This window comes from Podarcis cretensis, assembly GCF_951804945.1.
Source record: "Podarcis cretensis genome assembly, chromosome: 5".
Taxonomy (NCBI): Eukaryota; Metazoa; Chordata; class Lepidosauria; order Squamata; family Lacertidae; genus Podarcis; species Podarcis cretensis.
Genome location: NC_137174.1, coordinates 5,015,982 through 5,029,366, shown reverse-complemented (window position 1 = coordinate 5,029,366; position 13,385 = coordinate 5,015,982). Strand labels below are relative to the sequence as shown.

The 13,385-nt window shown below is 46.1% G+C and overlaps 1 protein-coding gene across 5 annotated transcripts in view; it reads right to left on the bottom strand.

Moving 5' to 3' along the window:
• Nucleotides 1-12,445, bottom strand: part of A4GALT (alpha 1,4-galactosyltransferase (P1PK blood group)) — a 59,933-nt gene extending 47,488 nt beyond the window's left edge. Inside the window, exons 1-2 of one of the 5 annotated variants that reach the window (XM_079975404.1) lie at nucleotides 12,347-12,372; nucleotides 12,020-12,224 (exon numbers count right to left, since the gene is read on the bottom strand). The gene's annotated coding sequence lies outside the window, so the exon portion shown is untranslated. Of the gene's footprint in view, nucleotides 1-6,028; nucleotides 6,183-12,019; nucleotides 12,275-12,346 lie in introns of those variants that run through there. The other 4 variants (XM_079975405.1, XM_079975403.1, XM_079975407.1 and 1 more) reach the window with 4 other exon arrangements.
• Between the last annotated feature and the right edge of the window lie 940 nt (nucleotides 12,446-13,385).

The window sequence follows — 13,385 nt, the reverse complement described above, 5'->3', positions numbered from 1 at the left end:
ACTCACTGCTTTTCCTTGAGAGCATTTTACAAAATTATGCGTATTGTCTCTTGAAAGAGTACCTACGTAAGTGATGCCCCACACATACACTTCCTCCCTCCTCTCTGCCCCCTTCTTCTCGTCGATAGCATTTCTAAAGCGATGTTTACAGTTAACGCTAAGGAAAGTCAGGCTTTGTAGAAACTTCCTTCTTTGACATAAAGTTCCTCAATGTGCCTCGGAATGTGGCTTTTGTCTGTTCCATTTTGCACAGAACTTGCAACATTTGGAAAGCTGTATCAGAACAATAAAATCCTGAATGGACATGAACTGGCATGCTCTCAATACACGGTGTTGTGCAGGGAATGGTGCGTGGAAGCTTTTGCCAAAATACAATGGTTAGTCTTCAAGCTGCCACAAGTTTTTTTTTTGTTGACTTTGCTGCGGCAGACTAACCCAGCTACCCAGTTCAGAGGGTGTTGGAATCCTAGAAGCTAAGATCCAAAGTTGGGACAAGCACTCTTTGGTGAGAAAAACCAAGCAGAGATTTAAAGTCACATAATATGCAGCAAAGTAAAGAGTGGAAATATAGGCTGTTAGACCTTTAAAATATGCCCTTTCAGGGAGCCCCAAAATGTCCCATTTCAAAGCTATCCCACTTCCCTACCACAGAGATAGACCAATTCTTATTTTTGCAGTATCAGTGAAGGTAGCTCAGGTAAGTGCTGTATCTCTGAATCATCCACCTTGACCAGAGGCCACCCAGACTCATCACCAAGTGACCATCTATGATCACTCCTGGACAGGAATTGTCAAAGTGCATTGGTAACCTCAAAACTTCATTACTGCAATGTGTGCTGCAATGCCGGATCTAGGGCAATGCAGCCAGTTCCCCTGCAAAAAACAAACTATACATTCTAAAAAACAGACTAACATTGCATTTCACGGGTGATATTATTTCCACTGTACTTTCTCTTAAGTGAAGGTGCACTTACACTACACTTCCTAAATAGGAACAGTTAGGTTGCACTCTTCAAATTATTCTTCCCCTTGACCTTTGCAGCCCTGATTTATTAGGTTATAAAAGTCTCACAGAATAAAATTACATTTCCCCAGATACTTTCCATACTGCAAGCAAGTGAACATAATTTACAATCCCTTGTACAAAGCTGATATTTAGATCCATCAGCACTGAAGCTGTGTACGTGCTGCTAAAATAGCCCAAGACTTCCACAGTATACAATGCATACATTTTATAGGATGCCTCTGTCAATATAAATCATATTTTACTGATGGAGGGATAGCCCTGCTTCATCGTGCATTCTTTGCATGGGTGTCTGGCGCCTTCTGAAAGCACAAAATTCTAGCCTGTTTCCGCTCAAGCTCTTCCACCTGTCAGCAACTTTATACTCAACACATACGGAAGGCTCACATGTAAAAGACCTCTTCCAGGGAAGACTTAAGAAACAAAAAACAATGTTCTTCTTCTGCATAAGTCATCCCTATTTCTGACCTCTGGTGGGCTAAAAAGGATGTGATAATGTGCAGTAAAATAATTATACAAAAATTATAGTTGGCTGCCTGACTAATTGGGAGCACAGTTTTAGCAAACTACATTTTAAAATCTAACTTATTGCAGTCCTGCTTTAATTACTTAACGAGTGCCTTCTACTGTCAAAAGGTGGTCTTTAAAAACATCCACTTGTGAATTCATCTAAATGTAACAAAATGGTGCAAACAAAACCCCGAGGAGCTTCTGGCGGTTCCCTCAGTGCGAGAAGCAAAGCTACAGGGAATCAGGCAGAGGGCCTTCTCGGTAGTGGCGCCGCCCTCCCTTCAGATGTGAAGGAAATAAGCAGCTATCCTATCTTTAAAAGACATCTGAAGGCAGCCCTGTTTAGGGAAGTTTTTAATATTTAATGCTGTATTGTTTTTAACACTCGATTGGAAGCCGCCCAGAGTGGCTGGGGAGACTCAGCCAGATGGGCAGGGTATAAATAATAAATTATGATGATGATGATGATCATCATCATCATCATCATCATCAAAGATCTCAGAAGGCAGGAAGGAATATGAGGGAATACAGTCTTTCAGATAGCTTGGACCTAAGCCATTTAGGGCTTTATAGGTCATAATCAGCACTTTGAATTGTGCCTGGAAACAGGCTGTTGTAACAAGGGAGTTGTCTGCTCCCTATAACCAGCCCCAGTCAACAATCTGGCCACAGCTCTTTGAGCTAGCTGAAGTTTCTGGCAGCCCCACGCAGAGCACATTACAGTAATCCAAACAGGATGTAGCTACGGCATGTGTCACTTTGGCCAAATCAGACATCTCTGTATGAAATGAGTCTAGTTTTCAGTCATGATTAAAACCTCAGTCAGCCAATCCTTGGCAAGCGACACAAGGCAAAGGCTCAAACCCCACCACATATTAAGAAAAATTGTCTGGGACTGAGCTCAGTATTTCCACACTTCTTCGCCTTTTCCTGGTGGAAAAACAGCATCAGGGTACAAATACCATCCCACCAAGAAAAACCCTTAGTGTTACTTTATGGTTCACCAGAGGCAGAATCATAATACTTCAGGTGTTTTGGAAAACGCCTTGGCAACTTACGTTTTCTAATCCTCTAATAGAAATGCATTTAAATTGAACAAGTGAATGCTGAAATAAAGATTTTAACTGAATGTGAGATACAGACAATAATTCCCTTTTATATTGCTGTCATCTTTATTTATCATTCTCTCTGCTGGTGAAGTTGAGTGACTGGGTGCCAGCAAGTCTGGAAGTAAAACCAGGCCAAGAGTTTCTACTATGGAAGTTGAGCTAACAGAAGACGGAGTGAAACTCTTGGCCACAAACGTCTTCCTCCACACTAGGCTTCCCTGCACCTGTGACTCACACCACCAATGTTTTCCTCTTAAACAGAACATCAGTGAAGAGAGGCTCTTTGCTTGGCTGGAGACGGAAGAAGAGGAGAGAAATTCTCACACTTCTGAAAAGTCTCATATCGGAAGCCAGACCGTTATGCATGGCTGATCAGATGCCATTGTGGGTGCCACCACCCTCTGGGAATAGACACTGACATCCATGTCACCCTAAGATCAGTAGCAGCGTGCATGCAGGCACTGTTGTCTTCATGCACAACGTGTTGCCATGGGGGAGATCATGTGAGCTGCCTCAGTTAACACAGGAAGATAAGAAGAAGCTGCTAGATCAGGCCAGTGGAGCATCAATGCAGCATGCTGTTCTCACAGAGGACAACCAAGCTGCCTATGGGAATCCTTCGAGCAGGATCCAAGCACACAAGCATGCTCTCCTCCTGGGGTCCACAGCAAATGGTGTTTGAAAGCATTTCTACCCCCATCCATAGTTCTCTCTTCCATTAATTTTTCCTATCCTGTTCGAAAGCCATCCACGTTGGCCATCACTGCACTGCTTGAAGAATTACTTTATTTCTTGGGATATCCACAAGTTTTATTATGAGAGGGAGAAAAACATTTCTTTATCTGCTTTCTCCATGCCATTCATAATTTTATAAATTATATTACTTGCATTCTCTATAGATTAAAAAGTCTGAAAAGCTGGGGGGGGCTCCTGTTGTTATTCTGTCTCTCACAGCTGCAATAAACCTACCATTAAAATTATGGACTGGTCATTTCTTTGTCAGAGGGCAAACGGGCAAATTTAGCAGGGGATCAAATACTTTCCCCCGCCCCACTGTATTTACCACACCTTCCTGCTGTTAATTGGAGAGACCTCAGCATTGACACCGAAGTCACCTCCAAACTGAGGAGATCCCAACCCCCAGACTACCTTGGTCAAGCAGTCAGCAGGGCAGTAGGATATTCCTTATGATCAGACACTCAATAAATGTTGACTGTGACAGAAAGCTCATTTCTCTTCCTAGCTTCTGTAAAAACAAAACTTCTCCTCCTCTCACAGCTGCACTTCAGTCATGCCTTGTTTAGAGCTAGACCATCCATGAGGTGGACTCAGGCAGCGGAATCCAAGGGGGGCTGCCATGGGGGCCGCCACTGCCACCGCAGAAGTGGGGGAAGCAGTGGTGGCTTCTAGCTTCTGAAGAGGTCCTGTGAGAGCCCCACAAGATTTAGCCAGAACCTGGAAGCTGTTTCTGCCACACAACCCTAGTAAGCAAGGCTTTGGCAGGGCCCCTTCCTGTTTCATCACAGGCAGGGAAATAGGGCAGGCCACCTCTGCCATGAACGCTGCACCGAGAAACCAGCTGGACCAGAGCTGGACTCTCTGACTCATCCAAATTTGTCTCTTATAATAGGGTCTCCTCCTTCCAGGATCAAGTCCCGGATTATTGTTGTTTTGTTAGTTGCCAACAAAATAGGGGGATGTAGGTGAAGCAGTTGCAGTTTGGGGAAGCCGTCCGTTTCCCCTCTCTCCTGCATGGTTTGACCTACAACAGTTCCCCTTGTCAGGACGTATTTCCTATGCTGAGAAACTGTGCCATCCCCCACCTTCCCTGCCAATTATAGGCTTTGCCAGCATATACCAACCCTCTCTGCAGCCATTCTGGGCCACCTTTCTCAGATTGTGGGCTGCTTCCTTGACACCCCTAAAGAAAACAGGTTGTTTGCCTGGCTGAATAAGTCTGGCCAGTACCAATACTGGCAATGTACACAGTCCAAATGAGTGCAGTTCCCTATTGCCTACACTAACTGGCAGCAGCCACCAAACCGACTGGGAGCAACCACCAGATGAAAATAGTTCAGTATTGACTACACTAACTGGGAACAACCTCTATATAAAAAAACACAGAGACAGTTCAGCCTCAGGATCCTCTGATTTATCAATGAAATAAACCTCAACATGACACCTGTGTCTTTGCCTGACTAAATAGCTGCGGGGGGGGGGGGGGGGGGGGCTAGCTCTAAAGTGAATCAATTCTAAGCAATTCCTCTACCAAAAACTGACCCCCGTATATGCCGACACCAAACACAAGGAATCGCAAGGTCCCCAAAACAGCAGCCAGACACAAATAACGCTCAGCATCTTCCCACCACTATCAGTACAATGAATGGGCTGGATCACTCGCTCCTCCGCACGGCCTTTAACTATTTATGTAGCGTGTTAAAATGTTAGTTACCTGCTTCTCTGTCTGCTAACTACCTAGCTAAGCCACAAGTTAAACTCCCTTGGCCCCCAATAAAATCGGCACTCGCCAGCCAAGCCAAGACTCTGGGAGGGGCGGAAAGGGGGTGCTGATGTGCCAGAAGGCCAGGCCCACGTGGGGGATCCGGGGGAGCTCTAGCTCCCACCAAGTGGTCCAACAGAATGGGGGAGAGGAAGGAGATCGAGGAAGAATGAACCGAGCCCACGACCCGGGATCAAGCCTCGCCCAAAGCGCAAACAAACGTGGAGCGAAATGGCACTCTAACCTGCGACTCAACCTCTTCACACGCGCGCGCGCAAAAAGAGGTGCGGTGGGGGGCAAACTGCCTTCAAACACTCGGCGTGGAGCAGGCAAGGGCCAAGATGAGCAAGTTGCCCAGACCTTCTGAAGCGCACAGACACAACCACAAGGCAGTCGGCTGGCAGAGAGTAAACCGGGACCTTAAGCTCAGGCACACAGGTGCAGCCAGCCGGCGCAAGGAGAAGCGGTGCCAGGAAGGAGGAGGCACAAAACAGCAGTGGCGTAGCGTGGGTTGTCAGCACCCGGAGCAAGGCAAGTAATTTGCGCCCCCTAACCCGTGGATTTGCGCCCCCTAACCCTAACCCCCAGATGTTGCGCCCGGTGCGGCCGCCCCCCCCCCCCTGCACCCCCCACGCTACGCCACTGCAAAACAGCAAGCGCACCCTCGCGCGCCGAGCATCGCAGGTTCTCCAGGACCCAATGCAGAGAGGCACCGCCAAGCAGCAAGAGACCCGCGACCCCGGGGCAGGGGTGGGACGGAGGACGCGCGGAGGAAGGGGCCGGGGAGCCGCCCGGGCGCACGAAGAAGGCGCCTCGGAATTCGTCCTTTTCAAGCCCAGGACCCAACCCGGCCGGCGCAAGGACGGGTCACTCAGGGTCACTCACCCACCGCGGGAACTTCAGCTGCGCGCTCCTGTCTGGATTGTAGGCTGGACTCAACGCGCGTGGATGCTCCAAGCGGGAGACGGAGGGAAGAGGCTGCTCAGGCAGGGAACTCCGGGCTGCTGGATCCAACGCAAAATCAAAAGGCTCAATCCAATGCAAGAGAGGATCACCGCGCAGGATCCAGCGATGAAGGGCAAGAATCCAACGTCGCCCTGCGACCGCGCCAAAGAAAATTTCCCACGGTCACGCCCCCTACCGGCGCAGATTAGCCTCCTGCCAGGAGGCAGGAGGGGGGTCGCCAACTCCCCGCGCCGGATCACTGCAGGGTCCCGGGGAGCGGACTTTGGGGAAGTCGTCCGCTCCCCCTTTCTCCTGCGTGGTTTGACCTACAACAGTTCCTCTTGTCGGGAAGTATTTCCTATGCTGAGAAACTGTGCCATCCTCTACCTTCCCTCCCAATTCTATACTAGGCTTTGCCAGCATCTGCCAGCCCTCTCTGCATCGTTCTCTCCCACCTTTCTCAGTTTGTGGGCTGCTTCCTTGACCCCCCCCCTAAAGGCAGCGCTTTGGTCACTTGCTGAGCAACTCTGGCCAAGACCCATGCTGGCAAGGTACACAGTCCAACTATCCTACAGTCAGATCTCTTGGTTTTAACATAATTCCTTAATCTCAACACAGCAGACACCAGCGAGTACAGAGAGAAGAATTTTTGCTTTAAGACGAAATCAAAATGTTTTCTTATGCTGTGCCTTTACCAGTGAGCATAGGAAAATACGACATTCTTAGGACAGCTATTAATAGTTTGATTTTTCCCCGGGGGAGAAATATTTATTTAATAAATTAAGTCCAGCTGACATCAGCCATATTTAGACCTTAACTCTCACGATGGGGAGGAAGCAAAAAAAAGAAGCACACTCAACAGTACTGCCCAAATTATGAATATTAAGTTGTAAACAGCACCTGCCATTCAGATCTTTCTTCTGCCTATAATGATGAGACTTTTATACAAAGGAAGGTGCTGCCTCCAGCCACTGTGTGTGTTGTTGTTGTTTAGTCGTGTCGGACTCTTCGTGACCCCCTGGACCAGAGCACGCCAGGCACGCCTGTCTTCCACTGCCTCCCGCAGTGTAAAGGTAAAGGTAAAGGTACCCCTGCCCGTACGGGCCAGTCTTGACAGACTCTGGGGTTGTGCGCCCATCTCACTTAAGAGGCCGAGGGCCAGCGCTGTCCAGAGACACTTCCGGGTCACGTGGCCAGCGTGACATCGCTGCTCTGGCGAGCCAGAGCCGTACACGGAAACGCCGTTTACCTTCCCGCCAGTAAGCGGTCCCTATTTATCTACTTGCACCCGGGGGTGCTTTCGAACTGCTAGGTTGGCAGGCACTGGGACCAAGCAGCGGGAGCGCACCCCGCCGCGGGGATTCGAACTGCTGACCTTTTGATCGGCAAGCCCTAGGCGCTGAGGCTTTTACCCACAGCGCCACCCGCGTCCCTCTCCCGCAGTGTAATACTACTCAATTCAGCTGAAGCCACTATGTAATACTACTCGATTCAGCTGAAGCCACTATGTAATACTACTCGATTCAGCTGAAGCCTTGTCAATCTCCAGCTTTATTAATACGAATACTACATTTTCCATGAACATAGCATTGTAGGATTTCTTTATTTCTATTTCATCTTACAAGGAGCTTACAAGTTTCAACTAGTGCCAGAGACAGATTCAAGTAACTATGGGATTTTACATTTTCAACTTGTAGTGATATACTGTACAGTTACTGATTCTCACTTGCATGCATGAAAGGGTTAACCAGAGCTGGAAATGATCTCAGTTACCACGAGAGCAATTAAGCAGGTTCAATGAAATTAGAAGGGTCCCTGAGGGTCATCTAGTCCAACCCCCCTGCAATGCAAGAATCTCAATTAAAGCATCCATAACAGGTGGCCACCCAACCTCTGCTTAAAAACTTCCAAGGAAGGAGATTCCTTTGACGTTTAATACAAATCTCCATGTCTCAACATAATGGAGAACAACGGAATACATATGCAGAGGTTATACTCCACAGTTGCAGTTTATTAGAGGCTGCTTCACTCGGAGCAGAGATTTCTAAACCACAGGCTTAGTCTCTCAGGTTTGGGATGGTTAACTCCTAAATGATACTTTGGCACATTCTCCAACCACTCGCAAAGAATTCAGGAAACTCTTGCAGAGTTACAGTTCCCAGCACCCTTAACAAATTGTGCTTTTAAATGTCTGGTGTTCTGTACTAGGAAACCCTCCGAGTGAAGTCCCTATGACGGTGGGACAGCGCCTTCTTTGCCTCCTTCCGGCAACTCCTGCAGCCAAGCTGGTGCCAGATGTATTACAGTGGTACCTCGGGTTACAGACACTTCAGGTTACAGACTCCGCTAACCCAGAAATAGTACCTTGGGTTAAGAACTTTGCTTTAGGATGAGAACAGAAATCACGCAGCAGGAAGCCCATGAGCTAAAGTGGTACCTCAGGTTAAGAACAGTTTCAGGTTAAGAACGGACCTCCAGAACAAATTAAGTTCTTAACCTGAGGTACCACTGTACTCTGCTTTCCTTTGGGCAACATCAGCCAGGCCAAGAGGGGGGTCTTGTCATCTGGGCAGCCCAGGAGCTCCAGACACACTGCCCAGGCTTGCACCCCAGGGAGGTCACTTTGGTGCTGCTAACACAACGGTTTGACTCCTCCCACCAAAAAAAAAGGGTCACTCCATTCTCTTTCGAGACAGATGGACATCAACAGCAACAATATTTATAGACATCCTGGATTCTGCAAGTTATAAATCCAAGAATGGTACCAAAAGTGGTTGAGTGCAAGTTGGACTGACTGCACTAAGCAACAAGACGTACCAGGGAGAGAGGGAGATAAATAAATAAAAAGATGAAGCAACTCAGAACTCCAGAACAACTCATTCTCTCCAGAAATGTAGCAGAGAGGTAGAAATTCTTATAAATATTGCTAGGTATTAGATTTCTTTAACAGGTTACAACTGAGTGAAAAACACCAAGCTAATTATGAGATTGCATGACAGATTCCAGGCATATTACCCTCCAAAATAAAATGGATGGATTTGAATACTTTATCAACAGATCTTGGACTGGGTGTGTCTATACCACCCAATGACAGTGATGTAGTCAACGAGGGCACAATTACTGCTACCGTAATTGAAAACTTTTGGGTGTATAGAAAATAAGAAGAGAAACTATGTGTCTTCCTGAGCCATGGCAAAACTGGCTGTTGTGTGATGAAATTTCATCTATCAAAGCAATTACTGCTGCTGTGGGCAGGACTTTTAATCAGTCTCATTGCCTTTCACTCCCATATGATCCTATGAACTGTGATCACAATTAGACAGCTGGCAGCAGTCGATGGAAGTGGTGCAGAACAGACACCTCCCAAACAGCCCGCAGCTGCTCCATGCAGAAATTGGGGTGGTACTTGTGCACATGCCGTGCAAAGGAAAATATTGAGAATCCATTTTGAATCTTTCATTTGATTGGGGGGGCAGTAGTAGAAGATGCGGATGGCGCTGTGGGTTAAACCACAGAGCCTAGGGCTTGTCGATCAGAAGGTTGGCGGTTCAAATCCCCGCGACGGAGTGAGCTCCCATTGCTCGGTTCCTGCTCCTGCCAACCTAGCAGTTTGGAAGCACGTCAAAGTGCAAGTAGATAAATAGGTACCGCTCCAGAGGGAAGGTAAACAGCGTTTCTGTGCGCTGCTCTGGTTTGCTGGCCACATGACCCGGAAGCTGTACGCCAGCTCCCTCAGCCAATAAAGCGAGATGAGCGCCACAACCCCAGAGTCGGCCACGACTGGACCTAATGGTCAGGGGTCCCTTTACCTTTACCTTTACCTAGTAGAAAATTGGAGGGTTTCTTTTAGCACATTATTCCAGAATACTAACTGAATAATGGACGATGACATGTGGCAGCATGCAAAAAAACCAACAACATACATACACATACATACACACATACACACACACACACACACACACACACACACACACACACCCCACAACTATATCACTCTAAACAGTTAATGTGGAGAAAGGCTCATAGTCTGTGTGAGCCCAGCCTGGTCTCCTCTGTCTGGGAATTGACTCTCCAGCACAAGCTTTTCCCAGTTCCTGCTCCTTGATCTTCCTTTAAATAGAGATATCAGCAGCTGAGTCTGGGATTTGCAGCAGGCAATGTGTGCGCTCTGCTGCTGACATATGGCAGGAGTACATTCCAGTCTCCCTTCCCAGGCAAGAATACATCCAGATTACAAAGAATTAAAAGGTACTTTCCAAGTTTCAGCAGAGAGATAATAGCATTGAGGAGAAGGAGGGAGAAGGAGAAAGTCTCGTGTTTTCCACGCTTTTTTCTATACTCAGTTTCAATTACTTAAGATGGCTGTAAAGAAACTAATGTGAAGGTTGCACGAATAAGTTCAGGTACTTTGCATTGAGATAAAGAACCAATTTGTTCTTCCCTTCCAATTAGTCAAGGTGGAGGAAATCTCATTTGCGGTGCTGTGGTATGAATTTGAAGAGTGAACCTGATTCACAGCAAAAAATAAAGATTTAAGCACAATATGACTTCATGGACCTGGAATGCAAGAATTCCACCAACATACTTTACTTGAGAACGCTGGCATAACTTCTTCTTGGAACTCAGACATTTGCTATTAAAGGCCCTTGACGTGCCCATCTAGTGTTTGTCCGGACGCCCAGCTTGCTCTCTTTCTCTCTCTCTCAGTTCATATCCCAATTTTTACTCTTATCTTCCCTCTCACCTGGGTCCTAAATGCTTCAACTTCTTTCTTTAAATATTTAATCAGGATCAACTATGCAAATGAGTTCCAGAACAGCAGGAGTGGGGGAATCTCAACCACGTAAATCTGTTATAATAAAAGAAAAGAGAATCCTGAAGCACCTTTCAAAGCCCTGCTAATTAATGACTAACCTACAGGTACTTATAGAGTCTGGGGCACTTTTCAATCAAACATATAGTATATTTAATGCTCATAAATTTAAAACAAAATGAAAACGTTTTGGTTCATTTGTTGCATAATTTACAAGCAAAGAGGTTGACTTGGGAATCTAGTCCCTTATGACACCCCTTGTGTGCATATCATCAGATGTGCCTTTATCTACTATGTTTATTCCGTACTTTCTATCAAAAACAGTCAAAAGGTTTAATAATACCGAAGACGAAGCACTCCCTGTTTGAACTATAGCCAGAGACCAGGCCTGAATGTTCCTCCTTAATGGGGAAATGGAGACCTAGCAATAAACCTTCTGTTCTCACATGAGTGTAAATGACAAGTTTCCTGGCCAGCTACATTTCGCCTCTCCTGATAAGAACACCAACACTGTCCTGCTTACTCAGACCAGCTAGCCTAGCTTTTTGTTTTCAAATACTAGCCAGTCAAAAGTGCCTGGTCACTCACAAGCAGGACGCAACACAATCGTGTCCCTCTGTTGCTGAACCTCAGCCACCTGGAAGATTGACTGCCCCCGTACATGGAGCTGTGTTTAACTATCCTGCGCCATGCATTTGTCTGCCTATGTGAATGTCATCGGAGAGAGAGGACATCTCCACATCTCATGGTAGTAACCCCCCTCGAGTTAGTTGCATGTTGCACAAAGTTGTACTCCTTGTGTTATTATTCCCCATCCAATCATGACGAAGAAACGCAGTTTCACTGACTGTTCTCAGATCTTGCACGCAAAGCTTTTAACCCTCCAGAGAGCTTTCTCCAGCAGATGTGTGCCTCTTCCACAGTGCAAGAAAAGTCACTGAAGGCCACAACTTCTTCCCACTTCCACCCTCCTGCCCAGAAGGGACGGCATCTCAAAGGCTACACAGCAGCTAGGCACCCCCCCCCCCTTCCTCTCCTCCTTTATTCCAGCTTCAAGCTTTCAAGTAAAGTATCACCAAACCCTTGCCAGCCGCCTTCAGAAAATAAAGGCTTACCTTCCAAAGTGATGGGCTCTCTTGAGATGGGCACTTCTGGCAGGTGCCAGATGCTTTCGGAACAGACAGCAAATGTTTCTCTAAGTAGCCTCTTTGCCATTTCTCCAAAAAGGAAAAAGCTCCACTCCCATATAGTGGAGTTGTCATCATTTCCAAGCCCCTTCTAGCCACACCTCTCCCTTTCTTTTTCTTTCCAGCTCAAGTCCTGCTTGCCAGAAAAAAATAAATAATACAAGCTGGCTGCTAAGCTCACAGTTCTTATTGTTATGTGCTTTGTAGCATCTCCTGCACCTATGAAAGCAACACAGAGAGTTTTCCACTACTCACCAATGCTTTCAGCTCATCAGTCCAGCAGGTGATTAATTCATCAGCAAATACCGATTAGTGGGTTTTGTTGAGAGCGAGTCCCTGCAAAAAAAAAAAATGCTTTAAGGCCTCTCCCAATGCTTACAGACATTTACTAGGAAATTGTAATATGACACTCAGCTGCAAGCATTCCAAACAAAATCGCCAGCCTATCCTTCCTCAGTTCCTTGCAAATTAAGAGCACCACTGAAGGCAAAGAAAGCTTCATGAGAAATGATGAACTTGGAAACTAAGCCTGTTCTCCCAGCAGCAAAATATCAATTCTTGAGGGGGTACGACTCTAATGCTCTCAGGAATCCCTGCCAGGTAACAGGTTAATTGGATCTGTTTACAGTAAACAGGTTAATTAGGAGCAGGGCTTTTTTTTTCCAGCTGGAGCTCAGCTCCAGCTCCTCTCTCTTTTTTTTTTTTAATAATATTTATTAAAAATTTTCCAGAATAAAAAGGAAAGATAGCAAGAAAGAAAGAAAAAACAGATATGATTTACACTTGGTTTCAGTGGCATCTTTCCCGGACTTCCCCCCCTCCCCCTCTTGTATTCCATTTCCCTTAAATTGATTCCACAGATTCTTACCCCAAATTTTAAAACCTTATTTGTAATTTTAAATAACCCATTTATTCCAAATTAATTTATCTTATTTATCTTAATGAACCATTTCTCCTTATATTTTATATAATTCCCTAAGATCGACCCCATTTTCCTTCCACGAATTCCCCTATTTTCAAACAACAAACATGAAAAAAGAAAAGAAAGAAATAATATATAATTTTACAGCCTTTGGATTCCAAATCTCTCTCCCCCCCCCCCCATTCCCCGGTTCCAATCCCCAAAGTTCATCCATTGTCTACTGCCAGCCTGGTGTATCCACGTCTATATCTCAACTCCACTTTGCCGTCTTTTGATAGCTTTTAATTTCAGAAAGTCCAATCTCGAAAAAACTCTCAGAAAAAGTCATTGTTCTTCCATCCAGACCTCTATGTTTAAGAGTCTAACTTAAAT